Source organism: Ranitomeya imitator, chromosome 6 (assembly GCF_032444005.1).
Source record: "Ranitomeya imitator isolate aRanImi1 chromosome 6, aRanImi1.pri, whole genome shotgun sequence".
NCBI lineage: Eukaryota > Metazoa > Chordata > Amphibia > Anura > Dendrobatidae > Ranitomeya > Ranitomeya imitator.
Genome location: NC_091287.1, coordinates 376,908,377 through 376,933,013, shown reverse-complemented (window position 1 = coordinate 376,933,013; position 24,637 = coordinate 376,908,377). Strand labels below are relative to the sequence as shown.

The window sequence follows — 24,637 nt, the reverse complement described above, 5'->3', positions numbered from 1 at the left end:
AATATAAATTAGAAATCTGGCCATAGTCACACTTGCCACTGGGGGTATCCTATTCTCATATTTCCTGTTTCTGGAAATCCATATGCACATTAGCTGCAATGATCAGACTCAGACCCCTTTTGTTTTGAAGTATGTATCGAGGGGAGGGGAAGCTGAGACATTGCCTATTGGGATTGGTGGATGCTATGTTATCTTGGGTGGATAAACCTGTATTGTAATCCTGTCTGTGATGATAATGAGACTGCTGAAAATGGTTTCTTACAGGACAGGAAGTACAAGACTAAAATAGCCCAAGTGACCAATCAGAAAACTTCAAGATTATTATTACTGGTTTTAAAACAGATGATGATATTGGGGGAAAAAGAAAAAAAAAAGGACCATTAATTTTTAGAAATACCTGTAACACAATGACTTAATTTAAAAAAAATAAGTTAATTTTCAGATAATACATTGCCTTTAAAAATATTACTCTGAAACACCACAGAATGATTGGCTTTGTATATTTTAATGTAAAAAATGTTAGAATTGGTCAAGGACAAATGGACTTCACGATTCAGAATAGAAAGCCTCTCCTGATCAGAACGTTTCATTGCTGAAAGGAAAAAGAGTCGGCTACACAGAATAAGGTTTTCATAATAACTGCATTGATCATGAACTGATTTCATCACATAGGAGATTAGTTTCATTCACTTCTCACAGTTCATTATAATTTCCAATCTCAGCCCAATCCAAAAAAAAACCCACCCATTGTATCACTGTAATGCCTATCAATGGGGGATCTAATGTACGGTACCTACTTCACGGGGAGCGGCACAGACAGGAGAGGGCCCTTGTGCAAATACAATATAGCAGCCCTTTGAGGTTCTATAGCTCATCATAGAGCACAATTTGACCCGATATGTAGGTGAAAGTGGGACCGTTACCTCTCGGGCCCCTGTGGCTACTTATATTGCACCAATGGTATGCCTGCCCCAGTATTTCCAAAATAAAACCAAAAAGAACAAGAAAACCACCATGGGGAATGCACACCACTGCGGAATGATGTATAAAAAGGTAAACTTTTATTGACAAACCGCATAAAAACTATTAAAAACAATAGCAATCAACCCCCCCCCCCACATATGTATGCCCCGCAAATACACAGGTATATGGATGAAGATAGAAGAAATCCTGGAACCAGGAAAATGCAAAGCAGATATGCAATAATATGCAGAGATCAAAAGGGAGAATGGCTTTTCATTTTTGAAGTTGAACGCCTTGTTCTACCCTGCACATGTCAGCTGCTATTTATATGGTTCAATTTTTATGCGCAGCCCATGGCTACATTGCTGCGGTCATTTCAGGGGCATTTTTCCCTGTGGGTACAGACAGATTGTTCATTTTGGCACTCTTACCGGCTGGCGTATAGCAACCACAACTCTTGTACCATTCTCCCTTTTGATCTCTGCATATTATTGCATATCTGCTTTGCATTTTCCTGGTTCCAGGATTTCTTCTCATCAGGGGTGTCTAGGGATCATTACAATTTAGGTGTTTGGTTATTGTTATTTCTTTGATGTGCATTACCAGGATTGTGTTGGTATATTTATATGTTACACATCTCCATATACCTGTGTATTTGCGGGGCATACATATGTAGGGGGGGTTTGATTGCTATTGTTTTTAATTGTTTTTATGTGGTTTGTCAATAAAAGTTTACCTTTTTATACAACATTCAGCAGTGGTGTGTATTCCCCATGGTGGTTTTCTTGTTCTTTTAGTTTTCAGTTAACGTTATTACCACTAGTTTGCACCCCTGAAATATTATACATTGGTAGTGTGCCAGTTTTTCTTCTTATATCCATAGTATTTCCAAAATACACGCCACCTTTCCCTCCGAATAAGTTACATAAGTTACATGCCACGGTATTAATTTCATTGCATCCCTTCTGATTTCTCCATATGTTGTATTAGAATAAATTGATAACTTTTTCATTGCATCCCTTCTGATTTCTCCATATGTTGTATTAGAATAAATTGATAACTTTTGGAAGGGGGTATTAATATATATATATATATACACACATATATATATATATACATATATATACATACATACATATACACACACACTCAAGTGCCAAATGATTTGTGCTGAGAAGTGCAGATACATTAAACCTGACAGATTGAAAACTCACACTCTCTTTGCTTTGTAATCTAAAAAATAGGATTGAAAGAAATACTGGTCTAAATATAACCACGAGCCAATAGATTATAAATATAATTATAAATATAATGCTGTCTATATATTAAAATAACAAATACTTTGACGTTGCTTATGTCACTTCTTTCCCCGTAATCCCCCATTTAGTGATAATATTTATATCCCCCATTGTCCCAGTATCCATTCCCATCGTCAAGACACTTCTCATGCTGCACCCTGTGGGCGTGATGACATAATTTGCACGAGTCGGCCTCATCACCAGCTCATGCCAATCTGTGCAGGTGCACTCCTCATTCCGGAAGCATCGCTTCTTCTCTGAAGCCGGGTGTATGCTTCCTGGCTTCACTGCGCGTGTCCGTAAGTTCAGAAGATGGTTCCAGTCATGCACAGTGCGCTAGGTGTATGCTTCCCGACTTCAGAGGCGCACACTGCGCATGTCCGGAAGTTTAGAAGGTAGCTTCCGGTCACGCGATGGTTAAGGAGGGAGTTTTATCACAGATAGTTGATTGCTGCTAGATTAGAGGGCATGGGGGACCTTGACAGATTCCCTGTAATGAAATGATGCTTGCAGTATAAGGCCCGAGTCCACCATCCTTGATCAGGACAAATGAGTTGAAAGGAACAGCAGCATTCCAATGTAAAAATGATTTCGAAATGAACATGTCGTTTATTACATGAAACGTAAAAACAACAATGTTTCGACACGCATCTAAGTCTTTATCAAGCCTTATGCTGGCTGCTCCCTTTACAATTGCTGTTCAATGAAGTCTTGGATGTGCTCGATGGGGAACAAGTTTCGAGATGCTGGAGTCCATGGTAGCACGTCTAGGCCTCACAGGTTTCTCACAGTAGCATGAGTAACATGTGGAATGGCGTTGTATTAAAAATAGTTCCTGGGGCACTTGGGAGAAAAGGCAACACGATTGATCCATTCCGTGCTGAAATTAGAAGTCACAAACCAAACATAAGGCATGAAACAGTGATCAAACAGTGATTGTCGACTCTACACAAATCATCAGCTGTTTGCACGACCTTGGGCTACAAGCCAAATGTACAACCACAGGTGTCCCAATAACCGCATACTATCGTTCTGGTGCTTTTAGGAATTGCATTGTTTTTGTCATAAAACCAGTGGTACAGCCCATTATAAATGTGACAATTCCAGATCGTACTTTGCTCCTGCTACTTTGAGCAGCCTATGTAGACTTAATGGCCAAACTGACCCACAGCATCTCCAGACTTGTCTGTCATCATGGTCCAAGGCCAAAGTTAGCTTAGAAGAGGTTATACATTTTTCATCTTTTTAAGAAATTTTACTTTTCCTTCTACAAAAGTTGCGCAGCGCTCAAGCAGCAAGCACACGTGAGAGCGTCAGCTATAAAAGCAGAAGGACGAGATCGGGACCGTCTGAAGCTCAGTGTTCACAGCGACTTGTGATCCCATTCAACACAGATGCTCTTGACCTTGTGATATCTTTCTTCAGACCTCTCCTTTTTGTCACGTGAAATTCCAGCTTTCTTGATTCAGAGGATGAGAAAACTGGTCAAGAAACCCAGAGAAGACCTAAAATTTATGGAAAGAAATAGAAGCCTGCTGTAATAATGGTATCTTTGTGTGATTGTTTACCCATTATACCATTTTACTGATGAGTGTACCCACTACTGAACACATTAACAGAAACAGACAAGAGCTCCTCTGTGCAACACATTTATCTGTAGAAGTTGATCTGCTGTTCTTGCGAAATGCCAACTCTACTAACAACTCTACTAACAATACCCTCAGGACAGTCCAGGATATAAGTGGAAGGATTCCTAGCGCCTTCATTTTATTTTTTTCCCAAAAGATACTTATCTTATTACTTATTTACCAACCAGTGACCAGTTTAGATTTAAAACTAAATATCTAAAATTACAAAGGTTTACCCAAAATACAAATATACCAATAGCCCATCCTAAAGATACTACTAGTCCTTAAATGTCAGATCTGTAGGTGTTTCGCACCACCACGAGCTGCTGACATAAGGAGCATGATGCCGGAGTACGCGCACCTCGGCTATGTTCATCTGGTTGTGGCTCTGATTGGAACTACATTGCCATCTTATTCATTTGCAAGTGAGGCCAAGTGCAAATCTCTGTGGTGTCTCTTGTTCAGGCTGGTAGACACAATTTGGTGTTAGACCCTTCGTACTATTGATCCCAAAGGATCCCAGTGGATAACACTGGAGTCAGTAGAGGTTCCATTGCTCCTTTTGTCATTATAATGACAAAATAATAGTACTGCTTGCGCTACTCACTGTATGCTGTGGAATGGGAAGGAAATGCTCATGAGGTCACCAAAAGAAGACTTTAGTACAGATATGAACATAATTGAAAAAAAATAGAATAAAAAAAAAGACATCCCGATAACTTTACTACTTCAATCTTGTAAACTAGGATATCTGTCCTCATGGGGTGCACCAATATTGTGCTGGGAAGCCCACCTAATCTAATAGCATGGTAGTCACTAATAGTCTGTAATCCAGACACTGTGTGTGACCAGCGCCCTACACAGGCCTTTTTAATGTGCAGTTTTAATGTACAGTTTTAATACTAAGAAAATCCCCCCTCCATGAATTGGTAGGTTGTGAACTTGTGAGTGGTTTTCTCATCAGTGTTTTGTACCTATGTTGTCGCCATCTTTATTACGGTTTATGGGTTTGTGGAAAAACTGAGAATGCATTAGTTCTGTGACATGCGCAGGTAAATACAGCTGTGCTTTTTTTACTGTATTACGGTCATTCATGAATTTTTGGGGGGACTTTAATTCCTCTTTATGGGTCTTTGCTTTTAATTTCAGATACGAACATAACTGGAAAAAATACAATAAAAAGGGACAACCAGATAACTTTTACTACTACACAAAGCATTTTTTTAATTTTCTACTTTAAATTACTAAACATATGTATACAAATATTTTACTTGTGTATTTAACAGTGTGCATATCTGTTTTGACACCATAACCCTAAAAGACAGAACACAAACTAAAAATTATATTTCTGCCATCTAAAAAAGGCATACTTAGTGTGTGTGTGTGTGTGTGTGTGTGTGTGTGTGTGTGTGTGTGTGTGTGTGTGTGTGTGTGTGTGTGTGCATATATCAAATGCACACAATTTTTACATATTTATATAAAACCACAACACCAACAACTTCTAACACTAATTACACAAGAACCACAAGACTGATTTCTTCACCCCGGTAATCATTTCAATCAATGTAACAGTGGCAACATGACAATGTTTGTAGTCTCCTTGGCAAAATTCTGCTGACGGGTTTTCTTTAAATACTCATGTTTAAAAAGTTATTCCTGGGCAGCGGAAGCATTCAAGAACCATTAGGCAAATGAAAATATGCTCTAGATTGGGCATAAAAGGGAGTGAAATAAAATGCCCTGCCGCTCCTAGGTTTTATTTTGGGGTGACTCCCACTTATACAATGAGTGATTCATGTAACTGCTTTGTATGAGGACATTTTTGCCTTCGCTTACTGTGTTTTGCAGTTTGATTGTTAGAACCTTGAGAACAAAATAACCGTAATCCAAGCTGCAGTAGGATAAATCTGGAATGAAAGACTGAAGCTTCCGCTTTGCAATATATAATATGCAGATGTGCGTTTCGTGTCATTATCATGTTGTATTCCAAACGTAAAAGGTCAGGCCGCTGGTTACACAGAGGGTTAATAGATTTTGTTGGCGAGAATTCACTGTGTTTCTATTAAGAAAATGAGTGCACAAGGTTTTGCCTCTGTTGACAGAATGACCAAGGACGTTTAAATAGGTGGCTTCTGTCAAGCTGAGGGCTAACAAAAGCCTGCGGAAGCCAAGTTTTACCAGGGCTAATGTTCTTCTGTGAGCTTGTTGGATGTAAGTCTCTAAGGAATGTTAATGATTTGGATTTCTACTTGCGTAACTATGAACATTTCACTTTAAGCCATTTTCTGACAAAGGTGGGTTTACATAGATGACAGTCTCTGTACCATGTAGTACTATGTCCAGCCAAAATATTTTTTCGTGGCCTCAAGCCTTCCTGTGTACATTACAATTACATTTGCAAACATTTTATTTGTCTGCTGTATTTGTGTGTTTGAGAATTTCGTTTCCATCAGTACAAATGGTGTGTGAGCGACTGTGTATAGCAGCCACCTGATCACCCAGATAATTTGGGTACATAACGTGTCGCCCACCAGTTCTTGCCACATTCACGCCAGTATTCTACATTCTGTAAGTACATTTTACAGGGGATGACAGTTTGTGAGTACAGGGCATCCTAGGGTCCTCTAGACAAGGGTGGGCGGTGGCGCCAAATCTTGCATGCTTTATTAGGGTACCAACCTCCATGGTCAGGCAGGACATTTCTTAGTGAAAGTATCAGGTAATCCTTTGCCCTGTTGTTGTGAATTCTGTGGTCAAGCTCCCTCCTGTGGTCATGAGTGGTACTTCGGCTGGTTCTGTCTATGAGCTTCCTCTGGTGGATGCGAGTGGGGCTGCGGCTTCTGAGTTTCCTTCCTCAGGTGACGAGGTTAAAGGGACACTGTCACCTGGATTTGGAGGGAACAATCTTCAGCCATGGAGGCGGGGTTTTCGGGTGTTTGATTCACCCTTTGCTTATCCGCTGGCTGCAATATTGGATTGAAGTTCATTCTCTGTCCTCCATAGTACACGCCTGCGCAAGGCAAGATTGTCTTGTGCAGGCATGTTTTACGGAGGACAGAGAATGAACTTCAATCCAATATTGCAGCCTGCATGCAGCCAGCGGGTAAGGAAAGGGTGAATCAAAAACCCCAAAACCCCGCCTCCATGGCTGAAGATTGTTCCCTCCAAATTCAGGTGACAGTGTCCCTTTAAGTCGTTAGGTGCTGCTCTATTTAACTCCACCTAGTTCTTTGTTCCTGGCCTCCAGTCAATGTTCCAGTATTGGTCTTGCTTTCTCCTGGATCGTTCTTGTGGCCTGTCTGCCCTGCATAAGCTAAGTTTTGCTTGTGTTACTTTTGGTTGCTATATTTTCTGTCCAGCTTGCTATATTGGTTTTTCTTGCTTGCTGGAAGCTCTGAGACGCAGAGGGAGCACCTCTGTACCGTTAGTCGGTGCGGAGGGTCTTTTTGCCCCTCTGCGTGGTTGTTTGTAGGTTTTTGTGCTGACCGCAAAGCTATCTTTCCTATCCTCGGTCTGTTCAGTAAGTCAGGCCTCGCTTTGCTAAAATCTATTTCATCTCTGTGTTTGTATTTTCATCTTAACTCACAGTCATTATATGTGGGGGGCTGCCTTTTCCTTTGGGGAATTTCTCTGAGGCAAGGTAGGCTTATTTTTCTATCTTCAGGGCTAGCTAGTTTCTCAGGCTGTGCCGAGTTGCATAGGGAGCGTTAGGCGCAATCCACGGCTACCTCTAGTGTGGTATGATAGGATTAGGGATTGCGGTCAGCAGAGTTCCCACGTCTCAGAGCTCGTTCTATGTTAGTAACTATCAGGTCACTTTGTGTGCTCTTAACCACTAGGTCCATTGTGATTTTGAATCACCTGTTCACAACAGTACTGGAGGCCCAAAGTACTAATGCTTCTCAATAGAGGGAAAAGAGAAGTTCTGAGACCATTTTTTTTTCTCTGTACTGTGTTTTGTCTTTCTTTTCCCCTAGACATTTGGGTGGTTTAGGACACAGGTGTAGTGATGGACATTAAAGATCTGTCTTCTTGTGTTGATCATCTCACTGCAAGAGTACAAAATATTCAAGACTTTGTGGTTCAGAATTCTACGTAAGAGCCAAGAATTCCTATTCGTGATTTGTTTTCTGGAGATAGAGCTAAGTTTCTGAGTTTTAAGAATAATTGTAAACTGTTTCTGGCTTTGAAACCCCGCTCCTCTGGTGACCCAGTTCAACAAGTTAAGATCATTATTTCTTTATTATGTGGCGACCCTCAAGACTGGGCATTTTCCCTTGCGCCAGGAGATCCTGCATTATGTAATATTGATGCGTTTTTTCTGGCGCTCGGATTGCTTTATGATGGACCTAATTCAGTGGATCATGCAAAGAAAATCTTGCTGGCTCTGTGTCAGGGTCAAGATGAGGTAGAGATATATTGTCAGAAGTTTAGGAAGTGGTCTGTGCTCACTCAATGGAATGAATGTGCGCTGGCAGCAATTTTCAGAAAAGGTCTCTCTGAAGCCCTTAAGGATGTCATGGTGGGATTTCCTATGCCTGCTGGTCTGAATGAGTCTATGTCTTTGGCCATTCAGATCGGTCGACGCTTGCGTGAGCGTAAAACTGTGCACCATTTGGCGGTATTATCTGAGCATGGGCCTGAGCCTATGCAGTGCGATAGGACTTTGACCAGAGCTGAACGGCAAGAACACAGACGTCAGAATGGGCTGTGTTTTTACTGTGGTGATTCCACTCATGCTATCTCCGATTGTCCTAAGCGCACTAAGCGGTTCGATACGTCTGCCACCATTGGTACGGTACAGTCGAAATTTCTTTTGTCCGTTACTTTGATCTGCTCTTTGTCATCCTATTCTGTCATGGCATTTGTGGATTCAGGCGCTGCCCTGAATTTGATGGACTTGGAGTATGCTAGGCGCTGTGGGTTTTTCTTGGAGCCCTTGCAGTATCCTATTCCATTGAGAGGAATTGATGCTACGCCTTTGGCCAAGAATAAGCCTCAGTACTGGACCCAGCTGACCATGTGCATGGCTCCTGCGCATCAGGAGGATATTCGCTTTTTGGTGTTGCATAATCTGCATGATGTGGTCGTGTTGGGGTTGCCATGGCTACAAGTCCATAACCCAGTATTGGATTGGAAATCAATGTCTGTGTCCAGCTGGGGTTGTCAGGGTGTAAATGGTGATGTTCCTTTTCTGTCTATTTCATCATCCACCCCTTCTGAGGTCCCAGAGTTCTTGTCGGATTACCGGGATGTATTTGATGAGCCCAAGTCCAGTGCCCTACCTCCGCATAGGGATTGTGATTGTGCTATCGATTTGATTCCTGGTAGTAAGTTTCCTAAAGGTCGACTGTTTAATTTGTCTGTGCCTGAACACGCCGCTATGCGGAGTTACGTAAAGGAATCCTTGGAGAAGGGTCATATTCGCCCGTCGTCGTCACCATTGGGAGCAGGGTTCTTTTTTGTGGCCAAGAAGGATGGTTCGCTGAGACCTTGTATTGATTACCGCCTTCTAAATAAAATCACGGTCAAATTTCAGTACCCCTTGCCGCTGCTGTCTGATTTGTTTGCTCAGATTAAGGGGGCTAGTTGGTTCACCAAGATAGATCTTCGTGGTGCGTATAATCTTGTGCGTATTAAACAGGGCGATGAATGGAAGACAGCATTTAATACGCCCGAGGGCCATTTTGAGTACCTGGTTATGCCATTCGGGCTTTCTAATGCTCCATCAGTGTTTCAGTCCTTTATGCATGACATCTTCCGAGAGTACCTGGATAAATTCCTGATTGTATACTTGGATGATATTTTGGTCTTCTCGGATGATTGGGAGTCTCACGTGAAGCAGGTCAGAATGGTGTTCCAGGTTCTGCGTGCGAATTCTTTGTTTGTGAAGGGGTCAAAGTGTCTCTTTGGTGTTCAGAAGGTTTCATTTTTGGGGTTCATTTTTTCCCCTTCTACTATCGAGATGGACCCTGTTAAAGTTCAGGCCATTTATGATTGGACTCAGCCAACATCTCTGAAGAGTCTGCAAAAGTTCCTGGGCTTTGCTAATTTTTATCGTCGCTTCATCAATAATTTTTCTAGTATTGCTAAACCGTTGACTGAGTTAACCAAGAAGGGTGCTGATGTGGTCAATTGGTCTTCTGCTGCTGTGGAAGCTTTTCAAGAGTTGAAGCGTAGTTTTTCTTCTGCCCCTGTGTTGTGCCAACCAGATGTTTCGCTCCCGTTCCAGGTTGAGGTTGATGCTTCTGAGATTGGAGCAGGGGCTGTTTTGTCGCAAAGAAGTTCTGATGGCTCGGTGATGAAACCATGCGCCTTCTTTTCCAGGAAGTTTTCGCCTGCTGAGCGTAATTATGATGTTGGCAATCGAGAGTTGTTGGCCATGAAGTGGGCATTCGAGGAGTGGCGTCATTGGCTTGAAGGAGCTAAGCATCGCGTGGTGGTCTTGACTGATCACAAGAACTTGACTTATCTCGTCGAGTCTGCTAAACGGTTGAATCCTAGACAGGCTCGTTGGTAGCTGTTTTTCTCCCGTTTTGACTTTGTGGTTTCGTACCTTCCGGGCTCTAAATGTGAAGGCAGATGCCCTGTCTAGGAGTTTTGTGCCCGACTCTCTGGGTTTGTCTGAGCCGGCGGGTATTCTCAAAGAGGGGGTAATTTTGTCTGCCATCTCCCCTGATTTGCGGCGGGTGCTGCAAAAATTTCAGGCTAATAGACCTGACCGTTGCCCAGCGGAGAAACTGTTTGTCCCTGATAAATGGACGAGTAGAGTTATCTCTGAGGTTCATTGTTCGGTGTTGGCTGGTCATCCTGGAATCTTTGGTACCAGAGATTTGGTGGCTAGATCCTTTTGGTGGCAGTCTCTGTCGCGGGATGTGCGTTCGTTTGTGCAGTCCTGTGGGATTTGTGCTCGGGCTAAGCCCTGCTGTTCTCGTGCCAGTGGGTTGCTTTTGCCCTTGCCAGTCCCGAAGAGGCCCTGGACACATATCTTTATGGATTTTATTTCGGATCTCCCCGTCTCTCAAAAAATGTCGGTCATTTGGGTTGTTTGTGATCGCTTCTCTAAGATGGTCCATTTGGTACCCTTGTCTAAATTGCCTTCCTCCTCTGATTTGGTGCCATTGTTCTTCCAGCATGTGGTTCGTTTACATGGCATTCCGGAGAACATCGTTTCTGACAGAGGTTCCCAGTTTGTTTCGAGGTTTTGGCGAGCCTTTTGTGCTAGGATGGGCATTAATTTGTCTTTTTCCTCGGCTTTACATCCTCAGACAAATGGCCAGACTGAACGAACCAATCAGACCTTGGAAACATATGAGATGTTTTGTTTCTGCCGATCAGGATGATTGGGTGTCCTTTTTGCCTTTGGCTGAGTTCGCCCTTAATAATCGGGCCAGCTCGGCTACTTTGGTTTCGCCGTTTTTCTGCAATTCTGGTTTCCATCCTCGTTTCTCTTCAGGGCAGGTTGAGTCTTCTGACTGTCCTGGTGTGGAAACTGTGGTGGATAGGTTGCAGCAGATTTGGACTCATGTGGTGGACAATCTGACATTGTCTCAGGAGAAGGCTCAACGTTTCGCTAACCGCAGGCGCTGTGTGGGTCCCCGACTTCGTGTTGGGGATTTGGTTTGGTTGTCATCTCGTTATATTCCCATGAAAGTTTCCTCTCCTAAGTTTAAGCCTCGTTTCATTGGTCCGTATAGGATTTCTGAGGTTCTTAATCCGGTGTCTTTTCGTTTGACCCTTCCAGCTTCTTTTTCCATCCATAACGTATTCCATAGGTAATTGTTGCGGAGATACGTGGCACCTGTGGTTCCATCCGTTGATCCTCCTGCTCCGGTTTTGGTTGAGGGGGAGTTGGAGTATATAGTGGAGAAGATTTTGGATTCTCGTATTTCGAGACGGAAACTCCAGTACCTGGTTAAGTGGAAGGGTTATGGTCAGGAAGATAATTCCTGGGTCTTTGCCTCTGATGTTCATGCTGCCGATCTGGTTCGTGCCTTTCATTTGGCTCATCCTGGTCGGCCTGGGGGCTCTGGTGAGGGTTCGGTGACCCCTCCTCAAGGGAGGGGGGGGTACTGTTGTGAATTCTGTGGTCAAGCTCCCTCCTGTGGTCATGAGTGGTACTTCGGCTGGTTCTGTCTATGAGCTTCCTCTGGTGGATGTGAGTGGGGCTGCGGCTTCTGAGTTTCCTTCCTCAGGTGACGAGGTTAAGTCGTTAGGTGCTGCTCTATTTAACTCCACCTAGTTCTTTGTTCCTGGCCTCCAGTCAATGTTCCAGTATTGGTCTTGCTTTCTCCTGGATTGTTCTTGTGGCCTGTCTGCCCTACATAAGCTAAGTTTTGCTTGTGTTACTTTTGGTTGCTATATTTTCTGTCCAGCTTGCTATATTGGTTTTTCTTGCTTGCTGGAAGCTCTGAGACGCAGAGGGAGCACCTCCGTACCGTTAGTCGGTGCGGAGGGTCTTTTTGCCCCTCTGCGTGGTTGTTTGTAGGTTTTTGTGCTGACCGCAAAGCTATCTTTCCTATCCTCGGTCTGTTCAGTAAGTCGGGCCTCGCTTTGCTAAAATCTATTTCATCTCTGTGTTTGTATTTTCATCTTAACTCACAGTCATTATATGTGGGGGGCTGCCTTTTCCTTTGGGGAATTTCTCTGAGGCAAGGTAGACAGAATAACAAATCTGCAGGTGGTTGGGCATCTAGGAAATAGCGACCACAATATTGTACAGTTTCACATGTCTTTCACTAGGGGGACTTGTCAGGGAGTCACAAAAACACTGAACTTTAGGAAGGCAAAGCTTGACCAGCTTAGAGATGCCCTTAATCTGGTAGACTGGGACAATATCCTCAGAAATAAGAATACAGATAATAAATGGGAAATGTTTAAGAACATCCTAAATAGGCAGTGTAAGCGGTTTATACCTTGTGGGAATAAAAGGACTAGAAATAGGAAAAACCCAATGTGGCTAAACAAAGAAGTAAGACAGGCAATTAACAGTAAAAAGAAAGCATTTGCACTACTAAAGCAGGATGGCACCATTGAAGCTCTAAAAAACTATAGGGAGAAAAATACTTTATCTAAAAAACTAATTAAAGCTGCCAAAAAGGAAACAGAGAAGCACATTGCTAAGGAGAGTAAAACTAATCCCAAACTGTTCTTCAACTATATCAATAGTAAAAGAATAAAAACTGAAAATGTAGGCCCCTTAAAAAATAGTGAGGAAAGAATGGTTGTAGATGACGAGGAAAAAGCTAACATATTAAACACCTTCTTCTCCACGGTATTCACGGTGGAAAATGAAATGCTAGGTGAAATCCCAAGAAACAATGAAAACCCTATATTAAGGGTCACCAATCTAACCCAAGAAGAGGTGCGAAATCGGCTAAATAAGATTAAAATAGATAAATCTCCGGGTCCGGATGGCATACACCCACGAGTACTAAGGGAACTAAGTAATGTAATAGATAAACCATTATTTCTTATTTTTAGGGACTCTATAGCGACAGGATCTGTTCCGCAGGACTGGCGCATAGCAAATGTGGTGCCAATATTCAAAAAGGGCTCTAAAAGTGAACCTGGAAATTATAGGCCAGTAAGTCTAACCTCTATTGTTGGTAAAATATTTGAAGGGTTTCTGAGGGATGTTATTCTGGATTATCTCAATGAGAATAACTGTTTAACTCCATATCAGCATGGGTTTATGAGAAATCGCTCCTGTCAAACCAATCTAATCAGTTTTTATGAAGAGGTAAGCTATAGGCTGGACCACGGTGAGTCATTGGACGTGGTATATCTCGATTTTTCCAAAGCGTTTGATCATGGGGTGCATTAAAAGAGGTCTGGATACACATGATGAGAGCATTATACTGCCTCTGTACAAATCCCTAGTTAGACCGCACATGGAGTACTGTGTCCAGTTTTGGGCACCGGTGCTCATGAAGGATATAATGGAACTAGAGAGAGTACAAAGGAGGGCAACAAAATTAATAAAGGGGATGGGAGAACTACAATACCCAGATAGATTAGCGAAATTAGGATTATTTAGTCTAGAAAAAAGACGACTGAGGGGCGATCTAATAACCATGTATAAGTATATAAGGGGACAATACAAATATCTCGCTGAGGATCTGTTTATACCAAGGAAGGTCACGGGCACAAGGGGGCATTCTTTGCGTCTGGAGGAGAGAAGGTTTTTCCACCAACATAGAAGAGGATTCTTTACTGTTAGGGCAGTGAGAATCTGGAATTGCTTGCCTGAGGAGGTGGTGATGGCGAACTCAGTCGAGGGGTTCAAGAGAGGCCTGGATATCTTCCTGGAGCAGAACAATATTGTATCATACAATTATTAGGTTCTGTAGAAGGACGTAGATCTGAGGATTTATTATGATGGAATATAGGCTGAACTGGATGGACAAATGTCTTTTTTCGGCCTTACTAACTATGTTACTATGTTACTATGTAAGGTAGGCTTATTTTTCTATCTTCAGGGCTAGCTAGTTTCTCAGGCTGTGCCGAGTTGCATAGGGAGCGTTAGGCGCAATCCACGGCTACCTCTAGTGTGGTATGATAGGATTAGGGATTGCGGTCAGCAGAGTTCCCACGTCTCAGAGCTCGTTCTATGTTAGTAACTATCAGGTCACTTTGTGTGCTCTTAACCACTAGGTCCATTGTGATTCTGAATCACCTGTTCACAACACCTGTATCCTGAAATACTCAGTCCTGTAGTTTGCCTGGTAGAATAGTGAATAACCAAAATAATTCAGGCTAAGGTTATTTGTATATTCCAGGAACAAGTGTGGTATTTTATTTTAATTGTGATAAATAGGAGTTATATTTTAATGGGGGGAGACTTTTTGTATAATTAGATTTTGGTTATATTCCTCACCTCATTATTGTACATTTGTGTGTCTAAAAGAGCAAAATACAAATATATATATATATATATGTATATATATGTATATATATATATATATATATATATATATGTATATATATATATATATGTATATATATATATATATATATATATATATATATATATATATATATATATATATATATATATATATATATATATTCGCCAGTTGGGACTTCCAGACGCTATCCCCAAATCCCATAAGGCACCGCGGCATACACATCTCCGCTATTCCCACACAGGCGCAGTGACAGCCGTGTCGTTACTACGCATGAGCAGGAATAGTGTATATCACTTGCACCTGCGCAAGTGACATTCACGTCACCGCTATTCCGCACATGCACAGTAACAGCCTCAACTGCGCACTCTACCCGCACATGCGCAGTAACGACGCAGCTGTTACTGCACCTGTGTGGGGAATAGCGGTGACGTCTATGTTTTACTTGTGCAGCTGCAGTAACAGCCTTACGACCACGAACTGCGACTGTGCATGTCACAAATACACGTCACGACTATTCCCAGTAACAGCCATAACTGCGAGGTGTACCCGTGCATGTTTACTTATGATTTTTCATTAGCTCCACTTCTCCACAGTCCCATAATGTGTATCAATTTTGTCTACTATCTGAGACACAAAAATACGGTCTACTACTGGTATGTACATAGTTCATGCCACTAAGGCACTGATTCTGAACAAAAAAATAACTAACAATATTTGGCCTCATCACCAGGGGTGTCAAACTGCATTCCTCGAGGGCTGCTAACAGGTCATGTTTTCAGGATTTCCTTGTACTGCACAGGTGATCATTTAATCACCAACTCATTATTTGTGTAGGTGATTCAATTATCTCCTGTGCAGTACAAGGAAATCCTGAAAACATGACCTGTTTGCAGCCCTCGAGGAATGCAGTTTGACACCCATGCTCATCACCATTACAGCACAAAGAAAGCCAGTACCACGCCAATATATGCGTTATTTTTATTACCTCAGCCAGCAGCAAATTCAACACAGTCCCATACTGTATAACAATTGTGCCTACTATCTGAAGCAGACAAGTACTCTTTACTACTGGTATGTACATACTTCATACCACTGAGGCACTGCTTATGGAGTTGCCATTTTAACGGTCTTAAAAAAAAAAAAAAAAGTAATAAAACATTTTGGCCTTATCACCATTACGGCAAAAAGAAAGCCAGTTCCACGCCAATATATACCGTATGTTCTTTTATTACCTCAGGCAGCAGTAAATTCCGCCAGCCCCATATACATGCCTGTGTTGTTTTTTTTTTTTTTTTACAAATCTACATAACTACCGCATGTCCAACTTGCATGCATTGCTGAAGGAATCTAACAGCAGTGCCACTTTCTGAAGTGCAGGTTTTTACACACAAGAAAGTTCCTCACTTCCCCAAACAGGCCCATATACCCGCCTGTACATTTCATATCACCGCTCCTGGACTCCCGCAGCAGTACCAACATGGCACAAAAAAAAGGCTCAGGCACACAGCACACAGGGGAGACACCACATAGCGAACACCGCTCAAGAAACACTACACCAGATACCAAAATACAGCACACAACAAGGAAGAAACCGTGCACAAGGGGTGAAAGAGGTCAAATGACCCAACACATACAATACAAAATGCAGAGGGATGATATAGAACCGATATGTTGGAAAGCGCAAATGGTGTGAGACATGTCCGCTGCTCCTGTTAGCACCACTAAGCATAAACACATGTTAATTTCACCATACTCCCAATGTGATAGCATCGGGCCTATTTCTAGTAGTATTTATAAGTTACAGATTTTGTGCACATCAACACTATTTTTTGACCAACGCTTTAGTGGAGATGGTCAAGGATAAAACTTGTATGCTAGAAAGGCTTTTAAAAAAAAAATAAAATAAATAATAATAGTAAATTATATACAGTCATGGCCAAAAGTTTTGAGAATGACACCAAAATTATATTTTCACATGATCTGCTGCCCTCTGGTTTTTATTAGTGTTTGTCTGATGTTTATATCACATACAGAAATCTAATTGCAATCATATTATGAGTACTAATAGGTTATATTGACAGTTAGAATGAGTTAATGCAGCAAGTCAATATTTGCAGTGTTGACCCTTCTTCTTCAAGACCTCTGCAATTCTCCCTGGCATGCTCTCAATCAACTTCTGGACCAAATCCTGACTGATCGCAGTCCATTCTTGCATAATCAATGCTTGCATTTTGCCAGAATTTGTTGGTTTTTGTTTGTCCACCCGTCTCTTGATGATTGACCACAAGTTCTCAATGGGATTAAGATCTGGGGAGTTTCCAGGCCATGGACCCAAAATCTCTATGTTTTGTTACATGAGCCATTTAGTTATCACCTTTGCTTTATGGCAAGGTGCTCCATCATGCTGGAAAAGGCATTGTTGGGCGCCAAACTGCTCTTGGACAGTTGGGAGAAGTTGCTCTTGGAGGACATTCTGGTACCATTCTTTATTCATGGCTGTGGTTTTAGGCAAGACTGTGAGTGAGCCGATTCCCTTGGCTGAGAAGCAACCCCACACATGAATGGTTTCAGGATGCTTTACAGTTGGCATGAGACAAGACTGGTGGTAGCGCTCACCTCTTCTTCTCCGAATAAGCTGTTTTCCAGATGTCCCAAACAATCGAAAAGGGGATTCATCAGAGAAAATGACTTTGCCCCAGTCCTCAGCAGTCCACTCCCTGTAACCTTTGTAGAATATCAGTCGGTCCCTGATGTTTTTTCTGGAGAGAAGTGGCTTATCTGCTGCCCTCCTTTAAACCAGGCCTTGCTCAAAGACTCTCCGCCTCACAGTGCGTGCAGAAGCACTCACACCAGCCTGTTACCATTCCTGAGCAAGCTCGGTACTGCTGGTAGTCCGATCCCGCAGCTAAAACAGTTTTAAGATACGGTCCTGGCGCTTGCTGGTCTTTCTTGGGCGCCCTGGAGCCTTTTTGACAACAACGGAAGCTCTCTCCTTGAAGTTCTTGATGATGCGATAGATTGTTGACTGAGGTGCAATCTTTGCAGCTGCGATACTCTTCCCTGTTAGGCCATTTTTGTGAAGTGCAATGATGGCTGCACGTGTTTCTTTAGAGATAATCATGGTTAACGGAAGAGAAACAATGATACCAAGCACCAGCCTCCTTTTAAAGTGTCCAGTGATGTCATTCTTACTTAATCATGACTGATTGATCGCCAGCCCTGTCCTCATCAACACCCACACCTGTGTTAATGGATCAATCACTAAAACGATGTTAGCTGCTCCTTTTAAGGCAGGACTGCAATGATGTTGAAATGTGTTTTGGGGGTTAAAGTTCATTTTCTGGGCAAATATTGACTTTGCAAGTAGAGTAATTGCTGTTAAGCTGATCGCTCTGACATTCAGGAGTATATGCAAATTGCCATTAGAAAAAATGAAGCAGTAGACTTTGGAAAAATTAATATTTGTCTCATTCTCAAAATTTTTGTCCATGACTGTACATACTAGATGGTGGCCCGATCCTAACGTATCGGGTATTCTAGAATATGTAGGTAGTATACAGCACAGACTACATACTTTATTGCACAGTGACATAGTATATAACACAACCGACGTAGTATCTAACATAGCTACATAGTATATAACAGAGCTACGTAGTATATATAACACAACCACGTAGTATATTGCACAGGTACGTAGTATATTGCACAGCCACGTAGTATATAACACAGTCACGTAGTGTATTGCACAGCTACGTAGTGTATTGCACAGCTATGTAGTATATTGGTTTGCGACGTAGTATACAGCAGAGCCACGTAGCATATAACATAGCCACGTAGAATATTGTAGAGGCACGTAGTATACTGCATAGCCATGTAGCATATAACAGAGCCACGTAGCATATAACAGAGCCACGTAGTATATTGCACAGTCGACGTAGTATATAACAGAACTGACACAGCCACATAGTATAATGCACAGCTACGTAGTATATAACATAGAAAACGTAGTATATTGCACAGCCATGTTGTATATTGCACAGTCACGTTGTATATTGCCCAGCTACATAGTATATAGCAGAGATGTAGTATATAACAGAGCCCACGCAGTATGTAACACAGCCCACGTAGTATATATGCGTGGTTAAAAAAAGACTTAAAATAAAAAATAAACATATACTCACCCTCTGAAGGTCCCTTGAAGTCCTGGCGCCTGTGTGCGGTGCATGCGGCAGCTTCCGGTCCCAGGGTTGGTATGAGCGCAGGACCTGTGATGACATCGCGGTCACATGACCGTGGCGTCACGGCAGGTTCTTCTCGCATAGCATCCTTGGCACCGAAACCTGCCGCTTGCACTGCTGAGGACAGGGCGCCACGTCGGAGGGTGAGAATAACCTTTTTTATTATTATTATTTGTAACATTAGATCTGTTTACTATTGATGCTGCATACGGTCCGTTAGCGCTGCCATTAACCCTGTGTGAGTGCTGACTGGATGGGAGTATGGAGCGGGCACTGACTGCGGGGAGTAAGGAGCGGCCATTTTAAGTACCGTATATACTCGAGTATAAGCCGAGATTTTCAGCCCATATTTTTGGGCTGAAAGTCCCCCTCTCGGTTTATACTCGAGTCATATACCCGGGGGTCGGCAGGTGAGGGGGAGCGGGGGCTGTGTAGTTATACTTACCTGCTCCTGGCGCGGTCCCTGCAGTCCCTGGCTTCCCCGGCGCTGCAGATTCTCCCTGTATTGAGTGGTCACATGGCACCGCTCATTACAGAAATGAATAGGCGGCTCCACCTCCCATAGGGGAGGAGCCGCATATTCATTGCTGTAAATGATCGGTAACTGTGACCGCTCAATTACAGGAAGAAGCTGCAGTGTCGGGGAAGCAGGGACCGCGCCGGAGCAGGTAAGGGGAGCGCAGCGCTGCGCGATATTTACCTGCTCCTCGCTCCGGTGCGGCTCCGTCTGCAGCGTCCTCTAGGAGTGACGCTCAGGTTAGAGGGCGCGGTGACGTAGTCAGTGCGCGCCCTCTGCTGAGCGTCAGTGCTGGAGACGGAGCCGCACGAGGAGCAGGTAAATATTGAAAACGCCGGCACCCTGAGCAAGAAAGGTGAGTATGTGAATTTTTTTTTTTTATTGCAGCACCAGCAGCAGCATTCTATATGGCACAGCATTATATGGAGCAACTATGGGGCAATAATCAACGGTGCAGAGCAATATATATGGGGCACAGCATTATATATGGAGCATCTATGGGGCCATAATCAACGGTACAGAACATTCTATATGGCACAGCTTTATGTGGAGCATCTATGGGGCCATAATGAACGGTGCAGAGCATTCTATATGGGGCACAGCATTATATATGGAGCACCTATGGGGCCATAATCAACGATGCAGAATATTCTATATGGCACAGCTTTATGTGGAGCATCTATGGGCCATAATGAACGGTGCAGAACATTCTATATGGCACAGCTTTATATGGAGCATCTATGGGGCCATAATCAATGGTGCAGAGCAATATACCGTATATGGGGCACAGCTTTATAAGGAGCATCTATGGGGCCATAATCAATGGTGCAGAGCAATATACCGTATATGGGGCACAGCTTTATAAGGAGCATCTATGGGGCCATAATCAATGGTGCAGAGCAATATACCGTATATGGGGCACAGCTTTATAAGGAGCATCTATGGGGCCATAATCAACGGTGCAGAGCAATATATATATGGCACAGCTTTCTATGGAGCATCTATGGGGCCATAATGAACGGTATGGAGCATCTATTTTTATTTTTGAAATTTACCAGTAGCTGCTGCATTTTCCACCCTAGGCTTATACCCGAGTCAATAAGTTTTCCCAGTTTTTTGTGGCAAAATTAGGGGGGTCGGCTTATACTCGGGTCGGCTTATACTCGAGTATATACGGTAACTTGGGATTTCCGTTACAGCCAGCCAGACAGGCAGACAGAAAGATGGAAGTGACCCTTAGATAATTATTTAGTAGATATATATATATATATATATATATATATATATATATATATATATATATATATATATATATATATACACACACACACATACATACACATATATATATATATATATATATATATACACACATACAAAAACTATATGTTTCATACCTCTGCATCTCTACAGTGAAACTGGTGGAACATATATGTTTTTGTAATCCCTCATTGTATGCCATACTCATTTTTGAATGTCCCAAGTGTATAAATTGTTATGGTATGCGCATTTTTGATAATTTTTTTTACAGCATAACCATACCTACACCAGTACAGTGTGTAGAATGGTGAACAGGTTTCTAAGTTCATTAACTTCCAATGCAAGTTCACACAAACTTAAATTTTACTTTTTAAGATTTATTATTTTTTATTTAATTCAGAGTGTTGAGCAGAAGGCAGCATTTTCTTATTAAGGATGTCTATGTATTTTTTTGTATTAACCATACCCTCCACAATATGAAGCCTTCCATCACCATTGGCTGCCATACAGCCCCAGACCATTACTTTCATCGGATGTTTCACAGAGGAGCTCAAACACTCTGGCTTGTACTCTTCATGTGGGAACCTTCTCACATAAGACTTGCCATCATTTCCTAAAATGCAAAAAGTGCTTTCATCACTAAATAGCACTTTTTCCCACTCCTGCTTCCTCCATGTTAAATATTTCAGTGCCCACAGTTTTCGCCTTTGTCTTTGTATGGCTGTCATCAATGGCTTCTTTCGGGCCTTGCACCCTCTCAATCCTGCTTCCAAACATCTCTTCCTGACAGTTGATGTTGCTACCTCAATATTGCACTTTTCTTGCCATTCTCGCAGAAGCTGAGGAGAGGTGAGCTTTCGATTGGCGAGGGATGTTCTTATCAGTACTCTATCCTCCCTTTTAGTTGACTTTCTGGGCCGACCAGATCTGGGCCTGTCCTGGGTGATTCCGAGCTGCTTATCTTTCTGCAAAATTCTTACGACTGTACTCTGATTACAGCTGACCTAACTTGCGATCTGGGGGCCAGTATAACCCTCTTCATGTAGCACCACAACTCGCACACGATCCTCCGCTGACAAAAATCTGAAGGCTCCCATCATAAAACTCTACAGTATGATTCACTAGATAGACCAACAGATAAAACAAACAAACAAAGCAGCAGATGTGATGCAATGTAATGCAATGTGATTGGCTGCCATATCCAGGTTATGATTGGTCACAAGAACCTCATCTGTGATTGGCTAATTTTGGATCTGAAGCTGTACAATATTTAGCTCTGCTTTCAATTCCCAAATTGTTGCAATACATATATAATATGTCATATTAGCATCGAAGATATTCGACAGAAAACGTTTACAACTTGAAAAATATATATATATATATATATATATATATATATATATATATATATATATATATATATATACATATATATACATATATACATATATACAGTACAGACCAAAAGTTTGGACACACCTTATTTAAATATTTTTCTGTATTTTCAGGACTATGAAAATTGTAAATTCACACTGAAGGCATCAAAACTATGAATTGACACGTGGAATTATATACTTCACAAAAAAGTGTGAAACAGAAATTGTCTTATATTCTAGGTTCTTCAAAGTAGCCACCTTTTGCTTTGATGACTGCTTTGCACACTCTTGGCATTCTCTTGATGAGCTTCAAGGGGTAGTCACTGGAAATGGTTTTCACTTCACAGGTGTGCCCTGTGAAGACCATTCCCGGTGACTACCTCTTGAAGCTCATCAAGAGAATGCCAAGAGTGTGCAAAGCAGTCATCAAAGCAAAAGGTGGCTACTTTGAAGAACCTAGAATATAAGACATAATTTCAGTTGTTTCACACTTTTATGTTAAGTATATAATTCTACATGTGTTAATTCATAGTTTTGATGCCTTCAGTATGAATGTACAATTTTCATAGTCAAGATACAGAAAAATCTTTAAATGAGGTGTCCAAACTTTTGGTCTGTACTATATATATATATATATATATATATATATATATATATATATATATATATATATACACATACACACACATATATATATATACACACACACATATATATTTTATTTAATCCACCCCCATGGATACATCAATGCAGTTTTGGTGATCCCCGCTGGGTTCCATTTGCCTATTTGCAGCTGATCATGTGTCATCTTCCATGTGACTAACCACTGCCAGCATTCACTATCCACAGTGTATGTAGAGCACAAGACCACCGCGAAGAGAGGCTGATTGGAACAGACCGGAGCAGCAACGCTGGAACAGTAGATTTTTTTTTTTTTTTAATTAGTCAATGACATTATTTATAAGTATTACATCTTGGACAACCCCCCTATCCTGGATGTCAGAAATGCACTGACTGATCTGTACTGCTGCTCTGAGCAGAGCCATGCTGAAAATCTAGGCCTGCCTGAGAATCTGAGTGGCTTGCCCAATACATTACACTTTTATAAACAATGGCCAAAATATATTTAAATATAGTCCTAAAAAAAAACCTGAAAATTAGCGCATTATATCTGTAAGCTATGGAAATTGGGGTTTTTTTGGTCCAATTAATTTGTTAATTCTTAACCCTGCTGTTCTGTTGGTCAAAAATGACCGACTTTGAACTTCAATATTCTTTAAAATATTCAAGATGCGGCTCTGAAACCCGTGGCCGACCGACCCATCCTCATTTAAGTCAATCAACCACAAGTTTCAGAACCGCATCTTGAACACCCCAAAAAATACCAAAGTTCAAAATAGGTCTCCCCAGACCGAACAGAACAGCAGGGTTTTAAGCAGGGCTGTGGAGTCGGAGCCCATTTTGGTGGAGTCGGAGTCATGGAAATTGAGGAGTTGGAGGTTTGGCTTACCGACTCCACAGCCCTGTTCATAAGTAAAAAGCATAGAAACATTTTCAACCTAGTTTGTTATAATAATAAAGTGGCTACTGATGTGAAAAAGGAGGAATTACAACAATCAGTATTGTTTCCAGGCAATCTAGTCCGGACACTGGGTGTATGGAGCCCATGACACGCACATATGTATTGTAGTATGGGAAGAAGGCTTTCAGGGACTCACTGCGACTTCCTCTGGAATAATGTTGCCTTGTTCATTAAGCCCTGCACTTGACAAATGCATTAAATACCCCGAAAGACCGACATGAGGATTAGAAACACAAAGAACATTCTGCCTCTTCAAATGAGTCTCCGGACAATCTAGACGCCAAGATGAATGACTGTGCAATGGTGCAGCTGTGCCATTCCCCTGTGGGATATTGGATAAATTGGCATCAGGTTCTTTGTCATGGGTAAAATAAATTATTTATACGGGGTAATTTATCTTCGGTATAGCTATCATAACCACATGAGATTGGAGCACGATAGCGGTGAGCTGACCAGGATGTCATCGCAAGCTATTTCTCACTTGATGAGTCGCAAGCAATTTCAGAAATTTGCAGATATTTTCACCAAGATTTCGTCATATAGCATGGTCACATAGATGCCGACTGAGTGTGAGATTTTTGTCATGATCGCCGATAGAACTAATACTTTAAATTAATATGTAATATAAATGTTACATTACATATTTAACTTATGTAGCAAATAACCATATTTGTATTTGATCTATGAGTGAGTATATAGGTGGGATGTAAGGAAGAATTAAAAAAAAAAAAATGGTACATTCTATTCTACACCACTATTTCTATCGCGCTTCATGATGATCACTTTACAGACACAAAGCTCTGCAGATTACGCTGCAATGAAAAAAAAACATTTATTCCAGCCAATGTGATTTTCCATAGTCAAG

At 41.8% G+C, this 24,637-nt stretch overlaps 1 protein-coding gene across 2 annotated transcripts in view; it reads right to left on the bottom strand.

Moving 5' to 3' along the window:
• SPIRE1 (spire type actin nucleation factor 1) overlaps positions 1-24,637 on the bottom strand; it is a 193,183-nt gene that overhangs the window by 59,358 nt on the left and 109,188 nt on the right. The window lies entirely within an intron of this gene.